The 23,210-nt window shown below is 35.7% G+C and overlaps 1 protein-coding gene across 2 annotated transcripts in view; it reads left to right on the forward strand.

Annotated features, from left to right (window-relative positions):
* The first annotated feature begins 5,189 nt into the window (after window positions 1–5,189).
* SYTL5 (synaptotagmin like 5) overlaps window positions 5,190–23,210 on the forward strand; it is a 127,813-nt gene continuing 109,792 nt past the window's right edge. For both annotated transcript variants that reach the window (XM_016152971.2, XM_016152990.2), the window contains exon 1: window positions 5,190–5,262. The gene's annotated coding sequence lies outside the window, so the exon portion shown is untranslated. The remainder of the gene's footprint in view (window positions 5,263–23,210) is intronic.

The raw sequence follows: 23,210 nt of genomic DNA on the forward strand, positions 1-23,210 counted from the left end.
GGTTGAACTCTTATTCTTGTCTTCCTGTCACTTGGCCAGCAGACCTCTCTGCAGCAACTGCAGGTGGGTCATTACCAAGTTCTCTTTGCCCTTGATGTAGTTTACATAGGGCACATCAGCTTCCATGGCTATAAAATGAGGTTGGACTCAGCTATTTCAAAGATCTGCTCAAGGTGTACAATGACCCATCTATGATCTTTTCCTAAGGAAAGTTGTCTACTGAAGTGGGTAAATGTGGCACAGGGGACAGGGATCAGTTTGTAGGGTCTCCATTTTATAGCTGAGGCTCTTTAGGTTCATAGGTGTTGATCGGCTCTTCCTTGTCCACATCCAATAGGAAATATGGCTTCTCCTACCTGTTTTGAGGCTCTTTTTTTTTCTACTATAATCTGGAAATGTAGCCTTGAGATAGAAAATAGTTTATGCTCTCTGTATAAAGAACCTAAACTCTTCAATATTTATCTTTGATTTTTTTTTTTGGATTTCTGTTAAATACTCAGCTCATTCTCATGATCTTTCAGTATGTTTTATTTGGGAAATCCTGATAGTTAAGAAGAGAAGTTTAATTTCATACTGTAAGTTTTTGTACTTTGCAAACGTAGGTCTTATTCTACTGCACATAATGTTATATAAAATGTTGTGAACACTTTTGCTTTTCAATTATCTTTTTTCTGTTAATTCTGCTTCTGTCCACTGACATGATCTTCAAAGTGATTATGTGATGACATCAGTATCCTCTGTCCGGAGACTGTTCTTTGAAGTGTCTGTCCTTTACCTGGCAGTTCTTAGCAGTTCTTTGTCAAAAACGTGGTCTCTGTTCTGTAGCTGATTGTTCAGCCCCTTGGGAACCATCAGAGTTAAATAATCTGGGGGAGACCAACACTCAGAATGACTGTGGTTAACTTAGTACTGATAATGTTTACAAAGAAAGTTTTTCTCAGAGAGCATAACAGAAATAATGTAAGGAAGGTTAAATACCTTTTGTTCTGTAATATGTAAAATAACATATAACCAATTCCAAAATAATTAGGTTTGGCGTAAAAGCCTTTGAACATAATGGTTAAGGCCATTTTAGAAAAAGTCTACTATAGGTCCCAAACATCTGTATTTCTACAAAGCTCCAGTGGTAAGTTTCATCTTCAGTTTGAAAGCACTGGTCTTGAAGATGTCAGGTGGAAACTAAATTTGGAAGATAGCAATCAAGTATTTAAAAATAACAACGAAGTTATATGTAATCACACAATTGTGTTGTTCCCTAGTATCATCAGGGAAAGTATTGCTAGGACTCTGATAAATAACAGATAATGGACAGAGAGAGAGCTGACAAATCTCCAGGAACTTCTTAGACTTGATAAAACTTCTTAAAGATGTTAGCAATATTTTCCTTATTCATATTGAACCTCAGGAAGTCTGATTACTTTCTTTAGAGAGATTTCTAAATGGTCTGACTCTACAACCAAATTTCCATCCATTTCTGCCAACAATGGAGAATAACTTATGAGCTACAGTGTATCCAGAATAAAGCACAGACTAAGTTAGGAGATAAGAAAATTAAAACTAGAGAAACAGGATTAACATAATTATATCGGTGTTTTGGATTCACCTAGACCACCAAGAAAAGACATACCTGTGTTTAAACTTTGCATGAGTTATACTTATCTGTCATTGAAATTTACCTGGCTCTGGTAGGTAATACATTGAACATTTTGATTTGATCTCTTGGATGATTAAAAGATAATTTTCAGAACAGGTTAAAATCATGATGTTCATATAGATATAAAATGAACACATCTGATAAGATTTTACTTAACTCCTAAGAGAACTGGTCGATATTATAACTATTCAAAAAGGGAATGCAAAAAATCAACAGGAAAATACTGCTCAGTAATGTTGAATTGTGCCCAGAGGTCAGAGCCACAGGCCCTAGGTAGAGGCTCTGTCCTAAAGGGTTGATCCACAGGCTGAGGGCAGAACTTCGAGCCATAGAGGATTATTTTCAGGCCTTAAAATCTAATGGAACTTGCTGGTTGGATTTCAAAATTGCTTGGGGTGATGACTGTTATTTCCTTGTTCTCCCTTATAAAATCAGAATATCCATAACTATTGTCCTATGCCTGTCCCACCATTGTATTATGAGAGTAAATTACCTGTTTTCCATTTTCGTAAGTCCACAAATGGAGAAGAACTTTTCCCCAGGGTGGATCATTCCCAGGATTTCACCCATACATGATTTACATGATATTTTTAGACTTTTAGTTCGTACTGAAAGGGGTTCAGACTTTTCAGGCTGATGGCATGGTGTGAATGCATTCTGTGTATGGGATGGACATGAATCTCTAGGGGCTCAAGGGTAGACTGGATAATGGCCCCAAAAGACATCTAGGTTCTAATCCAAAGATCTGTGAATATTACCTTATATGGCAAAAGAGACTTTGTAAATATGATTAAGTGAAGGATTTTACGATGGGGAGAATATCCTGGATTATATGAATGGGCCCTAAATGTAATCACAAGTGTCCTTATAAGAGGAAGGTAGAAAGAGATTTGACAAAGAAATAGAGGCCAGTGTGACCACTGAAGCATGATGCCGTGTTGTTATTGGCTTTGAAGATGATGGAAGGGGCCATAGACAAGGAATATAAGGAACGCATTTCTAGAAGCTGGAAAAGGCTGGGAAACAGATTCTTCCATAGAGTCTCTGGAGGAAGTGTGGCCCTGTGAACACCCAGAGTTTAGCCTAGTGAAAGTTATTTCAAACTTCTGAACTTCAGAACTGTAAGACAATAAATGTGTATTGTTTTTAGTCACCACGATTGTGGTAATTTGTTACAGAAGCCATGGAAAACTAATACACTTCCTAAATAAACTACTTGCACTCAAATCCATGTCTCAGCATCTGCTGAACCCAAACTAAGATGCTAGGTGAGGATAAAGGATATAGCAGCCATCTAATTTATCCCATTTCCCCTAAAGTTGTTCCCTATCACCTTCCTGTCACATAATGTGTATGAGTATGTTTTGAGATGATTAAAATTGTACAAACGTAAGACTACATAGAGAAAATAGGTGTCTTATGACACTTAAATGAGGTCAAAAATGAATCCCCTTGGGAGACTTTCTCTCTGACTATGATAAACTGTTACTGGACTAGCCCTTCTGCTATAAACAGCCATAAAACTGAACAAATTGATGAGCTGACTATTTGGGGGCAGTGTACAAGAGGCAGCACAATGCTGTGATTCCAGAGAGAAAGGAAACCCACAATGTAATGCAACCACCACTCCAGTTCTCTGCCTGAGGAAAACTTCCCAGTGGCACAGTGAGTTGGATTCCAGGTAGAACACAGTATTGCTGTTGGCCTGAGGAGGCATAACTCAGAGTTCAATGGACCCGAAGAAGCTGGAATTTTCAAGACAAGGCATTAGAGAACAGGGAGCTATATAAAGGAAGATCTTCAAAAGTTCATTTGGAATTTTTTCAAGAGTCTTTGGCTGAGGACTGAGCAAGACTACCTGAGATTCACCAGAGCACACAAGGTTGAGAGCAGAACAGAGATATTACTAGTTGACCCATGCTGGGTGATGTTGAAGCTGCAGGCAATAAGAGTGGAGAGACCTTGATGATACCACATGAATAACCTGGGCATCCAGCTGAGAAACTAGAGGCCTTAGGAGTAAAGATCATTCCCTAAATCAAGACCTATAATCCACCCTTAAAATTTCTAAAAACCAACCCTTTCAAGACCTGTAGAGAAGATAGGATTTAAAGGCTGGTTCCTTAAATTCTCAGGTTTAGGAAAGACCTTAGGCTTTCTGCATGTCTACCTTAACAAAGCGTAAAACCAAATGTATTGAACTCCATACTAGAACCAAAATGAACACTCTTAAGAAGATAGCAGAACCTAGGGTTTTGAAATGTATCATCCACATTGTTCAATATATAATAAAAAGTATTTAGCATGAAAAGAAAAAAGAAAATATGACCTATAGTCAAGGAAAAAAAGTCAATAGAAACAAATCTCAAGATGTTGTTGTTGGACTCTACTCTTCAGACAAAGACTCTAAAGTGATTACTGTATGGTCAAAGAACTAAAGGAGAATATGTTCAGAGAATGAAAAGTAATATAATCTTTATGAATAACCATATAGGGAATTTCAGCAGATAAAGGGAAACCCAAAATAAGTAAATGGAAATTTTAGAATTTAAAATTACAATAACCAAAATTAAAAAACATACTAAATGGACTCAATATCATCTTAGAGATGGCTGAAGAAAGACAAAATGAATTTGAAGACAGGTCAGTAGAAATTATTCAATCTGAAAAACAGAACAAAACATATATCCTTGAGACTTTTTAAAGGTGTTGTATTGGCTTCTCATGTGTGACTCAACATAAGAAAGTAATAGCTCTCTTGGTACTTTAAGCTAGACTCATATTTTTTTCCCCCATCCCCAGGACCTCACAGGGCTACTACAGCTAAAAAGAGGCCTACTGTGATAATATAAATGAATAATTATCTTAAGAAAATAATCTTCCAAAATTTTAACTTCAACCTAAGATGTAATACAGTACAAACACTAAGAAAACTTTATATATTATCCAATGTTCAGCTGAGTAGCCACGCCCTGTTACACAGTTATCTTCTGAAAGTCATAATACTTCATTGTCATGTTTAGATACTCCGACTGTGGTGCCAAAGTACCTCCATTTAACTTAAGGCCGTACCATTTACTAATTGGATAACTGTGGGCAAAATACTTAGTTTGCTCATCTGTAATATTGATATTATGATAGTTCATACTTAATATGTTTTGGAAAATATATATAATCTCACACTTGGACTAGTACTTGGCACATATGTGTTGTTATCATTAGATATATTTTTCCTCAGATTCTTTAAGAATCAAGTTTTTCAGAACAGAATATTTAAAAAAAATGAATCCTCTTTACCACATTCTCATGACAAAAATTCTAAATGTTCTTTAGAGGATGAAACAGCTATTACCTTTCCACTCCTGATCAAGAGGCATTCCTTTTTTGAAAATGGAGATACTGCCTGCTTCTTAGAATAGCCGTCCACCACAGATAAACATTACTCTGTGCTATTGGGTGTGTTCAATGTGTAAATAGATTGTGGGAACATGAAAGACTGGTTTTTCAAGTTCTTCTAGTAATACATGAGGGTCAAGTAGTCTAGCATTCTACAGTTTGTGTTTGAAAGAAAAGTGAGCGTCCAAAAATGTTCTAACCATCAGATTGAGGTAAGAATAATGTGTTTGGGGGTCTTCAGTGTGACATTTGTTTTCTTGATTTTTGTATTTTTGTTAGGGGAGTGGGGTTTGCTTGTCAAGAAATAACTTCTACCATTTGATATGAGATTTTACAATAAAAGGAGAAGGAAGAATATATACAGAGGGGGCATTTTGGTGGTTTGGCTGCTGTATAAGTTTGATGGCTTGAGGAGGGAAATGTACATATCTTATTGTTATTAGCACTTAATCTACAAATTGAAACATTGCACTGTATCCCATGGAACAATGAATGTCTCCAGGAACAAATGTGTATCCTAGTGACATAAAGAAATCAAGTTCTCAGCAGAACTGTGTCATTTTGCCAAAAAATGTCTCACACCTCTATTTATGTACAACAGTCCTTTTGCTCTGATTTTCTTTGTTTGAAAACTTAGATGTTTTATTTAGCTTTGTTGAATTGATTTTTGCATTCACTCCTATTCTTCATACGGTTAAATATCTAGTATAGATATATATATTTAGTAGAAGGATTGTTAATGTCTGGAAACCCTGGAATAACTTCAGCAAGAATGTGATATTTTTAACACCATGAGGAGATGGCTTACTGACTCTGAATGAGAATATACACTAGAAAGATACGTCGGGTTTTAAAATTTTTCTCTTTCATATTGATTATTTTAATTAGCAATGTCACCTTCCTTTTAAGTGGAAATACATTTCAACATTATATATCCAACTATGTATTTGAAGAAAAAAGAGTTATATAAAGCATTCAGAATCGTGAGAAAATATAACTTATAGATGATATATTTTAAAATGCTACTTAAAATTAGCCTCCTTAAAATATCTTTTAAGCACAGGAATTGAGTGTTTATTTTTTTTACTTTATAATAAATTGTTTATATGTTGTTTAGATAACATCTTAAACACAAGACTGTTACAATTTATACGCTAGTGCTTTAAGTGCATGAAGACATTCAATTGGACTCTTATGAAATCCTTAAAAAACAGATCCATGTGGGGCGTTGCCCTGGGAGCTGGGAATGGTCACCCACGTTACAGCATGGTGGACTGTTGACAGGCACTGCTGCACACGGCCTGACACTATCCGTGGCCTACAAATGTGCAGCTCTATGCTGTGACCTTCTCGGATGGTGACACATTGCAGCAGTGGCTGCACGTTCGCCTGGCCAACTGGCGGCATATCTGGCTTGTGGCCAGCATGGCTGTGCCCTTTTACACCAATTTCAACTGCTGGAGCACAGGCTGCCGGGCCACATGCCATGTGCCATCCTGGCCAAGGTGCTGTGAGACCAGGCTGTTAGCATGCCCGTAGCTCTCTTGGCTTTATACACTGGTGTGAGTACTCTCTAGGGAAGGGGTGACATATTTTTGTACCTGAAGCAGAAATTCTGGAATACATATAAGACCGGTTTGATGTACTGGCCTTTCATACAGCTGAACAAATTGAGCTTTGTTCCTATTCACTGGAGAACAGTTTATATTGTTTTTTTGTGGGCCACCTTCCTTTGCTATTTACAACAGAGTGAGATGGCATTACAGTTAGCTTTCATGTAAAGGAGACCGACACAACTGAAAGGCCCCCAGAGAAATAAGATGTCAAGGACTCCATGAGAGTGGCAATATTTTTTTCCCTTAAATGCACTGGATTGCCTGCTGATAAAATATTCTACTTATCATTAATGTGCTCCAGTTGGTGGAATTACTATTCCATAGAGCCACCTGTTTCTTAATTATCAATAGGTACTTTAAATTTTTCCAAAAATTTTGTTCCTGCATTCTAGCCTGAAAGTGTTACTTCTGTAATATTTTCACTTCTTTAATACTTTGGTAAATACCAATAATAATGCCCAAATGGCATTATATAATTATTACTATTTCTATTCTAATATTTTAATGCCATTATATTTAATGCATGTAATTATTAATGCCATTTAAGGGACGTTTTAATTGTATATATCTCTTTTCTAACATCTCAGGTTATTCCTAAACACTTTTAGAGCAGATTACCTTTTATACTAAAAATAGTTCTTATAATAAATTACTGTTTACATAGAACTCTATCAGGGATAAGAAAATAACCACAATACCACCCCCCAATACTTTATGCTGATATTGAAGTTCTGATATTTTATATCATAAAAAATAATGAATGATCGATGTGTCCTGTATAGAATATTTTTCATTGCTGTATTCTATTTTTTGTAATTTCTAAGTTAAGAACTTTTGAATTAGTGTTTTTAAGTTTTGAGCATATTCCATTCCCCATTTCCCAGACATACAAACTATACAAAATATTTGACTTCTTAAAGAAATATATTGAGTGAAGTTTCTGAAAAAGATGAACATTTTTTTTTCCTTTGGAAGGAAGAACTCTATTCCATAATTTTCCAGGGAAAATAGTTACCCCACATTTCACACTGATGTTATATTTTTAAACTAAATCTTTAAGGTAGACATGAGAAACTTGATCCAGTTTTTCAGATTTACTCAATTTGTCTCACATCAAAACCAGAGGGAATGCAGTCAGCAGTAATGTAATAGCTAGGTGGAGAGCCAGAGGAGAGAGAGAGCAATCAGGAAGATCATTTTATAAATTTACAAATATCTAACCAATATACTGTATATTTGAAAATAATAATAAAATAAAAAATAGACAAAACCAGGGTTTAAAAATATATGAATATCTTAAGAAATTTCAGTAAATTTCATCCAAGAATTTAACCGCAGTTCTGTTGCTTCCAGTTTGAGTATTGCACCAATTTAAGATGTTAAGCACTGAAATGTTAATAAATTTATCTTGATAATTTATATTTAAGATTAAGAATGTATACCTAAAAAAGTTAAATGATGTTATTTATATAATTTGTAATATAATTTTTTATGTCATAAGTATAGAACTTCTAAGTATATGATTTATTTGAATTTTAGTTTACATTATTGGGACCCATCTGTGGGACAATAGTAAGGAAATTTTTAGTTTAATTCTAAAATAATTTGTTATTTGCATTGTTTTAAAAATAGTTAATACAACAGAAAAGCTATCTCACAACCCATAAGACAAATTTTGTCATTAAAAAGTATATCCAGAGGGTATTATGCTAAGTGAAATAAGTCAGACAAAGACATACCATAAGATCTCACTTATAAACTGAATCAAAGGAACAAAAGGGACAAACAAAATGAGAACAGACTCGCAGACAACAAACTGGTGATTGCTGGGTTAGCGGGGAGGGTTGAGGGTTGGATTAAAAGGTGGAGGGATTAAGAATACAAATTAGTAGTTACAAAACAGTCATGGGTACCTGGAGTACAGCATAAGGTGTGCAATCAGTAATATTGTAATGGCTATGTGTAGAACCAGATGGGTACTAGAGTCATCAGGGTGATCACTTCATAAATTAGATGAATGTCTAACCATTGTGCTGTATACTTGAAACTAATATATATTTAAAAAGAAGTATATCTAGAGTAGCTATAGTAACTACTACCTGGCAATCTTTTTTCTAGCTTTATTGAAATATAATAGATAGTTACTCATATTTACATTGTACGATTCGATGATTTTTTTTTCAATTATGGTTGTTATACAATATATTAGTTTTAGTTGCACAGCATAATAATTAGAGATCTATATACTATGTAACTTAGCAGTGATCACCCCACTAAACTAGTACCTCTCTTCTCCCTTACATATTTATTACATTGTTAAATATTTTCCTTATGCTACACTTTATATCCCCATGTCTGTTTTGTACTATCCATTTGTACTTCCTAATCCTTTTGCCATTGTTCACTCCCCCAACATCCCTCCAATCTCATATCCCTCAAAATAGTCTCTGTATATATGAGTTTTATTTCTGTTTTTTGTTGTTATTTATTTTGTTCTTTAGATTCCACATGTAAGTGAAATCATGCAGTATTTGTCTTTCTCTGTCTGACTTATTAAGCACAATACCCTCTAGGTCCATCAAGATAATATCTTTTTCCATCCCCTTCCTTTTAGTCTCTGTGTGTCTTTTATTCTGAAGTGAGTCTCTTGTAGGCAGCATATGTAGAGATCTTGTTTTCTTATCTATTCAGCCACTCTGTCTTTTGATTGGAGCACTTAATTCTTTTCCATGTGAGGTACTCATTTATTGGAATGTAGTTATTACCATTTCTTATTCCTGTTTTTGATACATGTTTTTTTTTTCTTCTTAAAGAAGTCCCTCCAACATTTCCTGTAATACTGGCTTGGTGTTGATAAATTCCTTTAGCTTATTTTTGTCTGGGAAGCTCTTTATCTGTCCTTCAACTCTAAATGATAGTTTTGCTGGATCAAGTATTCTTGGTTGTAGATCCTGGGTCTTCATCACATCGAGTGTTTTGTGCCAAGCCCTTCTGTCCTGCGTAGTTTCTTTTGAGAAATCAGCTGCCAGTCTTATGGCCACTCCCTTGTAGGTAACTAACAATTTTTTCCTTGCTGCTTTTAAGATACTCTTTTTGTATTTAACCTTCGGCATTTGAAGTATGGTGTGTCTTGGTGTGGGCCTATTTGGGTTCATCTCTCTGAGACTTTCTGAGCTTCCTGGGGTTTTATGTCCATTTCCTTCACCAGATTAAGGAAGTTTTCCATTATTTCTTCAAATATATATTCAGCTTCTTGTTTTCCTTCAGCTACCCCTATGACATGGATATTTTTACATTTAATTGTGTCCTATAGGCTCCTCAAATTATTGTTATAGTCTTGGCTTCTTTTTTCTTGCCATTCTGATTGTGTCCTTGGCTTTCCTATCCTCTATATCGGTGGTTCACTCCTCTTCTTTATCCACTCTGTTTTTTCCTTCTAATACACTCTTCATCTCAGATAATGTGTTCTTCATTTCAGATCGGTTCCTTTTTATAATTTCCATTTTTTTTTGTTTTTAAATTACTTTGTTACAAAGTTCTCACTGAATTCATCTACTCTTCCCAAAAGTTCATTGAGCATCTCTATAACCAGTGTTTTGAACTCTGCACCTGTGAGATTGCTTGACTCCATTATTTCTGGATCTCTGTTCTGTTCTCTCATATGGTTTCTGCTTCTTTGTCTTCCCATTTTGGCTGTCTTTCCATGTTTAGTTCTATGTACTAAGCAAAGCTCTTAAGTCTCCTGGTCTGGTTAGTGTGGCTTTGTGCAGTAAGTGTCCAGTGGTACAGTCCTGAGAGGGATTCAGCTGCAGGCCAAGTTTAGTCCCAGCCTGTGCCCCTCTGGGGCTACCTGTTAAGATTCAACAAGCAATCCACATCACAGGTGCTGTGATTATAGTGGCCTCCAGATGCCACACCAGAAACCGAGGTCAGCTGCCACCAGTGTGAGTCATGGAGTTAGCTCAGCAAGGAGCATGGGACTCTTTGAAGACATACCTGGATGTGACTTGGGTGGGGCCATGAGTTGGGCAAGGCAGGGTTTCAGATAATCCTCTGTGCTATGGACCTCTGATATCCAGTTTAATGATATCTCAGCTATGACAGCTCTGAGTTCGCACATTGGGAGGGGAATGGGCTCAAGACAGGAACAATGGATACCGCCAGTACTTTTTCCAGGGAAAGAACCTTGTCTCCGGCCCTTGCTCCGACAACTCAGTGTCCCCCTGTTAGTCCATGGTGTACCACCAGCAGGTCCATCACTGCAAAAATTCGCTAACAGACACGGCCCCTTTAAGAGGTGTCTGCATTAGTGGTTACCAGAGGGTAGAAGGGAGGGGGGAGGTAGACAGGATAAAGGGGGTCAAATATGTGGTGACAGAAAGAAATCTAACTATGGGGAGGTGAACACACAGTGTAAATGTATATATGCCTTACTGTTAAAGTGTACAGCTGAAAGTTATTAGAATTTTTTAACCAATGTCACCATAGAAAATTAATTAGTTAAAAAAAGGGATGTCTGTAGCTTCCAGCTGCAGCTGCTGCATCCTCTGTCCCACTCAGCCACTAGGGAAGAGGCAGCCTCACATCATCACCCCCTCCTACCTTCTGCAATTGCAGGGCGATTTCTTATTTCTCTTCCTAGTTGTCCCTCTGTTCATCTGGATCCCAGGTAACTTTGCTTACTGTTTGCTCCCTATTTCTGTCACAACTTTGATTTGGTCACAAGAGGGATGAAGAAATCCCCTATCATTTATGCTATTTTTCCCTCCCCTTACCTGGCAGTCTTTTAGATGAGCTTCAGCATTATTTTTATGATGTAAGAAAAGTGTTTACATTTCATATAAAAGTCATTGGGAAACCTGACCTTGTTTATGCTATATCAAGGGGAAAGGTTATTCATAAAAGAGTATGATGATCTTTATTCCATGTGTTACTCTGTACTATCGAGAATATAAACATATATTCTCTGAGTTTTTGGAAGTAATACACTTTCAGTGTAAATAAAATAGATCCCTACATCTCTGAGTGTGTGTTACATGTCTGTGTATACACACATACACACATATATTAACATTTGGGCAACTAATAACTTGGTAACAGTTAAGGAAAAAAAGTGAGAAAATGTCTTTTTGTTGTCAAATCATATTTATTCTGTATATTTATAATTATCTGAAATTCTCTTTCTGCCTTTTTGGGAAATAGCTGTTGTCATTCAGTTTATTCATGTCTTATAATGTCTTCTAATAGGTTTAGGGAATTAAATAATGAAATAATTATCTCTACCTCTTTGTGTCCCAGAAGCACATTTAGAAGCACATATTTGTCAAAATTATTTTATTTTTTAGGATGTTAAGGAAAGGAAAAGGAAATGCAACTTTAATATGTGAAATGAACAGTTTACCTAAGCTTTATTGTGTTATGACTATTTTGCCAGTATCTGTAAACACTTAGCTAATTGTCTGTAATGCTTTCTATTTGAAATGTATTTGTAACTATGTTTTCGTACATCGCATATGTTGCTTGTATATGTGCTATCACTCAGACATTCACCCACCCACAAACATTCACACATTTTGGATGGTTTCACAAGACTTTTTAACTTCTCTTCAGCTTGGTTCCATTCTTGGCTCTGTCTTTCTATGCATAGTATCATCATTTCCTTTGACCTCTGTTTCCTTACCGTATTTTCTTCACATCTTCCATCATGTCTAGCCCATGGACTTCTGATTCTACTGAAGAGAACAATAATAAAGCCAGCAGTCCTATTGCTTCTATCACTTATGGAGTTGACAGCTGTAGTGGCTACCTTAAGTTCTAGAAGATCATCTGGAAGTTGGGCAGAATTCTTAGAAGTACAAAATCTGACAAATATATTTTGCACTAGGACAGGAAATTCACTTGATCTGGTTTCTCTCTCCTTTCAGCAAAAACACATCTCTAAGTGGTAGTTGATAAAATATGTCCCTACTGCCTTACTACTCATTTTCTCTCTTTTAATATTTCACTTTCTTTAAATTCCCCTATGATATGACATCTACCTCCATTGCTTTATTGACATTCTAATTCCAAGGGTCACTTGTGGTGCTATGAGGAAATCTCATTATATTCATTCATTTACTTATCCAGTAAATATTTAGTGACAGATATACATAAAGTATTACTAGACACTGAAGTCATAGTAGGAAACACTAAAGTCTGCTCTTATGTAACTCTAGTCAAGTTGGGAAAGATATTAATTGTTCATTTACCCATGTAATTCTATTTAACTTCTTTGTTTTATGTGACATTCATGAGCACTTTCTTTTTTTTTTAATTATTAGTTCTAAGTATACAGTACATTGGTTAGACATTTATATAGTTTATAAAATAATCCCCCTAATTGCTCTTTCTTTCTACTTCTTGAATTTTCTTTTTTTCCTTTTTATCCATGATTCTATATTATCTATTAAACTACTTTTCTACCACTTTTCCTTTTGTCTTCTCCTCTTCCCTAGTGTTGGTTTCCCCTAAAGGTTTAGCATTTGGCTCATATTACTTCTTTTATCTGCCTGTGACTTCTCATCAAGCCATAGTCTTAAATATCACCCTAAGTGAATGCCTCCAGGATATCAATTTCCAGATCTTTCCATCTGTTATATATTTCCCCACTTGCATGTTTAACTGTCACCCAATATTCATTATGGTTGTAGCCAAACTTACTGTCTTTTATGTCATACCACTTCCTCTTTCATCTGTGTTTCTGTTAATGGCATTGATGATTCCCTGGTTTCGCATTTGAAACCTGGAAGTCAATTTTGCTTCTAACTTTTCCTTTGCTCTCAATACCCAAACCACTACCAAGTCCTTTCATTTCTTTCATGATACTATGTCTGGCATCTATCCTTTTCCGGGTCTCTTTTCTGTTATTTTTTCTTTTAGTCTCTATTTTCTCATCCTTTCCTCCCCTAGTCTGAGAGCTACTTAGAATTCAAAGTCTTGGTCATACCCCACCTCTCTCAGAGAGTTCACATCTCATGGATATCTTCTTTTTCTAAATCTTGCATATGGAATCAGAGTACTGGAAAACACAGGCTTTAGTAGCCAAAGACCCAGGTTTAAGTTCTGATTCTACCATTCACTGCTTCCTGCGTACTTTATCTCTCTGTGAGCCTCAGTTTTCTCTTATACAGTAATCGCAGAGAACAATAAGATCATGGAGGTGAAATAATGTTAAACCATGAAACACTATATGAATATTAATGTAAGATTTGTCCATAGAAGACTAACTCAGGAGCAGTAAGCAAAGCACTGAGTCTTAATTTCTGAGGCAGTATGGTATAAGGGTTAAGAGCATGGAATCTGCAATCAGACTCCTGAACTTTAATCCTGGCTCTGCTACTTACTACCTCTGTGAACTTGGGAAAATTTAATTAGCTATTCTGTTCTTGAGTTTCCTCATCTGTAAAGTTGGAGTAATAATAGTTTGCACTTACAGGAGTTATAGAATTAAAAGGGCTAATAGATGTAAAATGCTCAAAAACAGTTCCTGGCACACAGTGCCCTATAAGTATGGAAGTGGTAATGGGGCGCCATGTGGGTACAAGGTGGGAGTGAGTCATTGGAACTGAGTCATCAGATGAGGATCAGGTGCATCAAGGATGGAAACACAGAGCCACAGTGTATATACACCTCTACTTGGCTGAATCCTCATGACTCAGATCAAAAATGTTCCTGATATCTGGAATAGAACTGAGCAAATGAACATCAAGGAGGCATGAACATTCTGAACAACATTTTGGGGCTTAAGGATGGGGATAAAGGTCTTTCAGACATATTTTTTTTTTAAATTTTTTGGTTAAAGAGAATGGTAAGTAGTTTGTCCTTTAGAGTTATGAAATATGTCAGTATGTTATGGAATCAAATATCAGTATCCATATGTCTAAATGTTAAGAAATCAGACTTAAGCTATCTTATGTATTCTAGAAATCTCTTTCTTGAATAAGCACAGGGTTATAGCATTTTAGAGTGCAAAGGACCTTAGAAATTCTATTCCTTTGAATTTATAGGATCTTTTCCCAGACTGTGTATTTTTACTAACACACTGTAGCAGTTCATTTTGGATAAGGATTTTCTTTTTTTCATCTTAAGAAAGGACAAAAAATAATGCTTAGAATATTCCAGAGGTGGTTGTTAATGCTTTAAATTGTTTAACTAATTGAATCTTCACAAAAACCTCATGAGATAGATATCATCATTATCCAATTTACATAAGAATAAATTTAGGATCATAGGATTATGCATAATTAGTGAATGATTGAACCAGGTTTCAAATCCAAGCAGCTCAACACTACAGCCCATATTCTCGACCATTGAGCCCTATCATCTTAGCACCAATGCGCTCTTGTGTGTGGTTAGGTGGACAGGTTCTGGAGTGCTGGGCAGCTTTTAAATATTGCAGCTCCAGTTTTCCTCGACAGCTGGTCTTAAATGTTCGACAGTTTTTTTTATAGTATATAAAATTACTTAAAATTTATACCAGGTACTCCAATATCTATAAGAATATATGATTTTTCTCAGTTATGATTCTGTATGTGGAAATCAAAGATCTCAAATAGTGATGTTCTCTATTTCCTGGACTTTATATTTTACTCTAAGTTTGCAGCTACTTTGCACTGTACTTAATTATTGTTTCTGACCATGGGGATACTCTCTTGAGTGCATACTTCCATCTTTGTTTTTGCTAATGTTTCAAAAGTTTAGGCTCAATATTTGGAGTTGCTGTTTTATTTGTTTCCTGTTTTAACTTCTTGTTCATTTAAATGTTCTCTTACCTTAGTTTTTTTCTTACTTTCTACAAACATTATCAACTACAAAAGAATTAATAGACTTACTTCACTGAATAAAAATATTAAAATCAGACTTTCCTTCACTGAGCCCCTTAATAACCTTATTCATTTCCAAATAGGCATAGTACCATTTGTTAAAGTTTGTTAAAGTTTAATTTTGCAGTTTCCAGTCCTTGTAACACCCGACTTATCCAGGCTAATTTGATTTAATCTTTCTAACCAATGCCAGGAAACACTCTGTTCATATATTAAGGAGTTGTCCAGTTCATTTAAGGGTCTGTGGTTTATATAAATACACTTCAAGTCACATTTTCATTTTGATGTTGTGCAGTCAGAAAAGATTTCCAAGAGAATGTCAGGATTTGGAAAGAAATTAAGAAAATTAATAAAACAAGCAACCCTTAAGATATATTTTAAAGCAAGTAAAATCCTCAACATTATTTTAAAATCATTTAATATTGATAGTATATTCTAAGAATAGAAGTGGTAGATTTTACCAGAAAATATAGTTGAAGTAGAGTGGGAGTTGGGACATGTGGAATGTAGCCATCAAACAATGTTGTTTCAGAGTTCAAAAATAGACTTTAAATCTAAACATACTTTTATCTGGGTTATAAAAAAACAAGTTCAGCAACAGCCTACTTGGTAAACACCAACAAAGATCCTATCAAACATTTAATTCAAGTATCAGAGATTATAGACAAGTCCATTAATATCCTCCCAGGAACTATATATAGACATCAATAGTTTTTAGTCTCCTGGCTTGAAAGTACATTAAAGTTAGTATATGATTAAAATTTTGGAAATTAATTTTATTTAAATCAAGTGATTTGATATTAAGAATGAGTTTTCAAGCAAAGCAGTAAGGGCCTAATGTGAAATAGGCATTTTACCCCCAACTTTCAACAAATAATGGAATATCCAAAGATGTCTGTGCCTATAAACAAATGTTTAATTAGGCTGCATATCTTGACTATAAACTGGATATGTATTGAAACACATTTTGTGACAGAATCACTGCTCTCAAGAGGCTAGCACAGGGAAAATAACTACAAGGAGTCCAGTCAGTAACAAGAGGTAAAAAGACTGAGTTGTTCTCTTGGCATTAGCTATGTTCAAGAAGGAAAAATTAAATCTGCTTCAAACCATTCACAGCTAAAAAATAATTTAATAGGCTTTTACTGATTTTATTGACTCTTACTGAGTCTGTGCTCTAAACACAGGAAGATTATTTCTAAATTAGTTATACATAACAAACAGCCATTGATTTTCCCTCAAGCAAATTCTTCTTTGACTCTCATTGTTCTTGTAATGGTTATATATTTGACTTTATACTTAAGCCCACTGCAACATAACTAAATATTAGCACCATCCAGGTCTACAGAGTAGGTTCCTGAACAATGAAGATAAAGCCCTGTGGTAAGATTTAGTCAATTGTATTGGGAAAGCTCTTGAACCTGGGTCAGCAAAGAAGAAATGTAGGTCCACTATCACTACTACTAATAATAGTAACTGCTCACATATTATGAGGATTTACTATGACCCAAAAACTATTCAAGTGCTTTCTATGTAACCAATATCCCACAGCTAACAAATTTCAGAGTCTGGATTTGAATCAGAGTCCCTGCACCGTGCCATGGTTAGCTTGGTCAAGTTAAGTAACTTCTAAGGGTATCTCCCTGGGATGTTTTTTTTCCATGCTGGCCCGATTTCTACCTTTCTCTCTGGGTCATAGGCTCACTCAATCTGTGCTGGTATCTATAAAGCTTTTGTTGATCTAGCGCTGTCCCCAGTGTCTCACTGGTCAGTATCCTTTCTTTGACCTTTTGTCAAGGGGGCCCTGTGTTCTCTGGGGCCCTCACCATTACTCAAGGTTCTTTGGTCTCTTGGTCCCCTCAGCACTTCCCATTCCCTAAACCACTACCAGCTCCCTTTCCTCCAACTGAGCTCTTCAGGTCGTACTTTCAGGTGCCAAGTAGCATCAGACACTTCCTAATCTCATTTTCCTCTATTCATTCCACACCCTGACCACTGCTGGAGCTTTTCTTTTCTCAGTCAAGGGAAGCTGCTCCAATGTCATATCCTACATCTTCTCTACACTTATAATGAAAATCGATGTTCAGACCTCCAAGTACTGTTCTTGGAAGAGAGAACACAGTTTGAGGAACATTAAAAGAAAAGGAAAACATATTGAGGATCACCTCAAGGTGTTTCCAAAACCAGCTGGTAAAAAACAGGTTTCTTTGTTTTTAATTTTCCAAACCACTTCAAACTAATACTTTTGTAAAATACACTGATGAAATGAGTCCACTGATTACATTCTTATGTCAATGTCATATTCCTATAAAAGTTTTCAAATATCCTTAAATTTTGTACATGTATTATCTCAGGACAGTAGCAGTTTGTAGACTAGCATCAGATCATGAACTACATTTGGAGTAGCATTGCTGTACAGACTACCTTTTTTCAGGAACAAACGGATGTGCATTGACTACAGTCGATCTTTCATTTTTCAGGTGTGCTTGTATATCCATCTTTGTACAATCTGTTGGTGTATACAAAGGTACACACTCAAAAGCAGAAATGTTGGGTATGATTGACCAAGACAAAATTGTGTGTGTTTATAGTTTTCTGCAAATGCCCCCCCCACACACCAAAATAAAAGAGCTGTATTCTAAAATGGCCCGCTAGCTCCAACCCTACCATTTGTTCTTCCATACATTTACAATGTGCACTATAAATGTGTTTAGAGAGTTAAGAACAAACTGATTTTCACCAAAAATGGAATTATTACACAATTTAAATATATAAATATATGCCTGTTAGTTATGTTATATATTGTTATATATGTATATATTATATATATATATAGTAACAAACTCAAAGGGTTGATGTGATGATTTAATGAGCTAATATATGTAAATCAAGACCTTAGAACAGTGTCTGGCATATATATATATATATATATATATGTGTGTGTGTGTGTGTGTGTGTGTGTGTGTTATGTGAGTTGTTATGTGTTTATTGTCATTACTGTCATGAGTCATAAGGAAAAGTACTTAAGACAAGTATAATAATGGAGCAGGAAATTATAACCTAATATAATACAACATATGGATAGTAAGAACAAGTATTATTAATTATGACTTGGATAATGGGAAGTATATAATGATATCTTTTTGTTTTTGCATTTGTTATTTGAGAAATTCTATCACTTCACATGGAAAAAGAGTGTGTAACAAAGACTATGTAGTTTCTTTCGATCCTCTCAGAAACCCCATAAGGTAGTAGCTGTTATTGTCTCCACTTTATATAAGAAACTGAGGTTCAGAGAGCTTAAGTAGCTTAGCTTCTATAACATAGTAAAAGGCTCAGATTTGAATGTAATCTAATTTTAGAACATTTTTGCCTTGGGATAGGCTTGGGAACAGTCTCTGGGGTCTGGGGCCACAGACTCTGTAGGAATTCTTGAATGGACTTCAAGTGGTTCATGAACCTTTTTAAATGTACACAGCTTTCATTGTCTTCTCTGAAGGGAGAGAGAAATGCAGCCCAGATAGTATTAAGAAACTCTAGGCCAGTATGTTCTCATACTTCAGAATGTACACAAATCACTGGGAACTCTAATTAAAATTTAGATTCAAATTTAGTTGGTCTAGGATGGAGTCAGACTTAACTATCATCAGTTTTGGTTCTAGGAATACTAACATTGGACCTCAATTAAATGAAATGTTATCTGCTCTAAAACTCCCTTCTCATTAACATATCTGTGATAACAACAACAACAACAAAACTCAGTCATTATTATTGTATTTTGAATTGTGTTAATAAAATATTTGCGTGCATCTGTTTTCTCTATTGTTACGTAAGTATCTACAGAATAGCCATGATTTTGCCCCTTGTACCAAAAAGCCTAAAATATCTCCTGGCTGGCTCTTAATTAGAAAAAGTTTGTCAACCCCCTAGTGTAGACCGCGGTGTTAGGCCACCTTTGAGGATCATAAATGTTTCTCATCTTACTCTCCACAGTTTCTTGCCGCATTTGGCAGACATGGCATTACCAGTCAGATTGAAAGGAATCCTAACAAAGTATGAGGGGCAGCAAGGCTCTATTTATGGGAAATGTGCCCACTAGAAGAGAGGTCTGAGAAGGTGAGAGTCAACTTCAGGTGTAGTTTAAAAATAGATCTTCCTGGGGTTCCAAACTGAGTTTTCACAAAGGACCTAGTGTCTTTTCCGCTAGGTCATGTCAATAAGACTTTGGAAGAAATCCGCAGTCCATATAGAAAACTTGATTAATTGGGGATGTATGGCAGTTAGGCAGACGTCTGGGCAGAATACTGTATTTTCTTATACCAGCCTTCAAACTACTTATAGATGTTTGTTCAGGACCTTGAACTTGCAAGAGATATCTTACCATGTGTTTAATATGTCTGAATACATTTCTGCTTATTTTCCAACACTTTGACTGTTTCGTAAAGGACTTCTTTGATTCCTTTGAGCTCACATTGACTCCTGTAAAAGGGTCTGTACTATACTGATTCTAGTACATATATGACTCTTCAAAATTCTCCAGGCTTCAAGTGGTCTCCTGCATTATAACCTCTATCGTAGAGCTTCCTCTCAGATGTCCATCTTGAACTATTCTTTCCTTTGGTCTTGGTCAATGACAGCTTTAGATTTCCTAACTAATGGCTGATTTTCAGACTATCTACATAAGTATTTTTTAAATGTAATAAGATTATTTATTCTTAACACCTGCCCCAAACAGTCTTTGTTTCCACAAGGCCCAGAACTGTGTTCAGATGTTAGCATGCTCCAGGGGTCAAGTACAACATATAACCTGGAAGGAATTAAATTATGTGCCAAAATAATAGCAAAATTTACTAATATACATTATTAGAAACCTAGGGCATTAGGCCAAGGAAGACGTGATATAACACTGGATTGGGCTGAATTTATCAATATGGATTTACTGCGATCATGTAGCTGGAAGTGTTTTTAACAGTTTACTTGATTGGCTGAAATCATAACTTAATGATGGGCTGTATTGACTCCAAGTGACATACCTGACTCCCAATTCATTAGACTTAACTGCTTCTACTGTTGATTATGCCTCTTCAGTCTTTTTCATCAACTCACTTTTTCCTTTGTCCCTTCTTTAAACATTGTTATTCTTCACAGTCTATCCCTGGCCCCCTTCTCTTTTCTCAACAGCTCGATGACATGGGAGCATTTTTCAGACTGTTTCAGGTCATAGAACTCTTTCTTCACACAAAATCCTGTCAGGAAATCCAACTTACAGAATAGACAAAAGCAGACCTTCTCTGTGAAGCAGGGATTGATTGGCACTGCAGGTTTGGCCACTCAACTCCCCTTGCTGTGTTTCCAAAGAAACCATTCCCAAAGTCACAATTTGTAAAACACTGGATTAAATCCAGATGCTTTATCTGGATACCAAACTCCTCTCTGGATGACACCTCTTTATCATTAACTAGGACCGCAGCCCTAGGGTTATTCACTATTCTCTGGACTAGTGTGTTCTTGTGACTTTTCATAATTGCTGTCTTTCTGTCCTAGAGTGACCACTCTCCTCTTCCTGATTGTCTTTTCTTCATGTTTTCAAAGCCAAGTAGGCATTTATAAGACTTTTTAAATGTTGTTTGTCTATATCCTCTAGAAAATAGACAAGTTCCTTGAGAACAGAACTCATGCTTTTTTCATTGGTGTATTCCCTAGATCCAGCATGGTTTCTGACACATGGTTTTGCACATGTTTATTGCATGAACATTTATATCCTCTGTAACCCAATTCTATCTGTTCTTTGGTTTTATCTTTTTCCAGACTGAACATGCCTTAGTGAATTAGACATTACTTTAAAAAGATAGATTTATTATCCTCAAGGCTGACTCTACTACTGATTTTTTTTCTGTCCAGTAGCCAAACAAGATAATTGATATATACATTGTATATCATGGAATATGAAGCTGTGCTAATATTGCTAGAATATTTTTGGCAACAGTGGCATTTGATGTATTTTTCTTTGTTGATTTATAAGTATAATATGTATTCATTATAGAAGCATGGAATTAAAGACAACTGTAAAGATGAAATTAAAATACAGCCATAATATAACTACCCAGAGATAGACTTACTATTCTGACTTCTTCCCTCCTATTCTTTCTTCTGTAATATTTAGGTGTGTATTTCCTTTAACACAATATAGGTAGTCTTATATTTCTGATTTTTTCACTTATCTTCATATTATAAGCCTTCCATCATTTCATCATATATGACAATCTTAGTATTATTAAAAATCTCATTACTAATAAAAATTGTGGAGTTTCTGAGCAATTGCTAAGAAGTTTATAAATTCTCAATAGAAAGTCTAGGAAGCCAGAAAGAGACCTTTGCATATTTGGGAATCAAAGGGAATAAGAAAATGTTTTTGACTGATCTCTGTTAATGACATATTTCTTAAGTGTAAGAACAGAGAGGATGGAAGGGTCTAAAATATTTTGAGTGTCTGTTATGTAACATATTGTGCTAGATACTTTATATAGTAATTCACTTTATATTCACAACAAAAGAAGTAGATATTAATATTCCAATTTTACAGATGATAAACTGAGATGCAAAAACTTGGAGCAGCTTGTCCATGTTATTCTCTCTGGGAGGAGAATTTTAATTCCATTAGTTTCTAAAGCCCCACACTTACTCCAACACCAAATTTGAAAGGGTACACTGAGCCTGCCTTTGATTCTTATTCTTCTGATTTTATATTAGCAGCGCTTGCCCTATAGACTTTAAACCTTTGGGTAACCACAGTTATAGTTTTCGATCCCTTGAAATTACCTCCCTTTGTCTATTAGAGCATAGGCATATTTTTTCAAGGTAGAGAGTCTGTAGTTCTTATTGATCATTTAATATATCCATCAAAAATTTTCTGAATTTTTACTGCAAATGATGGGGCACCAACAAGTCTTGCAGAAACTCTTTGAGGAGCTGTTAGTTTTACTTGCCAGACCCTGCACTGGAAACATTGTCTTTTCTTGCTCTGTTATCTTTTTATGACTCCCTGGAGCCCGTGGAACCAGTTTTCTCCCAATACCACCATTACCGTTGATACTATTTGTTTATAGAAGAGTCTCAAATAATTTCCATGTCTGCTAACTGTGCTGCCATTTTACTGATTTGTGTGTTCATGTAAAATAATAATAACTCTCGTATTTTTATCTCTTAATTGCTGAACATTTCAAACCCTACTTCTCTTTGTATAGCTAAAGGTACCTACACTTGTGCCGACCTGATAACAATAAATAGGGAATCATGATGCACATGCAATTTCTTCATTCCCATGAAGAACTGGAGGAATGTATGACCCTTCATCCATAATATTCCTGGTAACCACAATTTTACACATTTTCTATAGTAGTAAGTGACATGGTAAATTGAAGAAGGCCACGAATTCTTCACTACTCTCAGTACATTGGAATCTAATTCACTCCTTTCAGTCTGAGATGACTTTCGTGAGGTCCTTGACAAAGACAAACAAAACAAAAACAAAAATATGTGACAGAAATAATGTCTGGGACTTCCAAGGGTAAATCTTAAGATGTCTTACACCTTCTGCTTGGGCCTTTGGTACACTTGTTCTGGGGGAAGATAGCTGCCATGTAAAAAGTCTGACTACCCTGAGACCACCATGAGGAAGAAACC

Source organism: Rousettus aegyptiacus, unplaced genomic scaffold, assembly GCF_014176215.1.
Source record: "Rousettus aegyptiacus isolate mRouAeg1 unplaced genomic scaffold, mRouAeg1.p scaffold_m13_p_9, whole genome shotgun sequence".
NCBI lineage: Eukaryota > Metazoa > Chordata > Mammalia > Chiroptera > Pteropodidae > Rousettus > Rousettus aegyptiacus.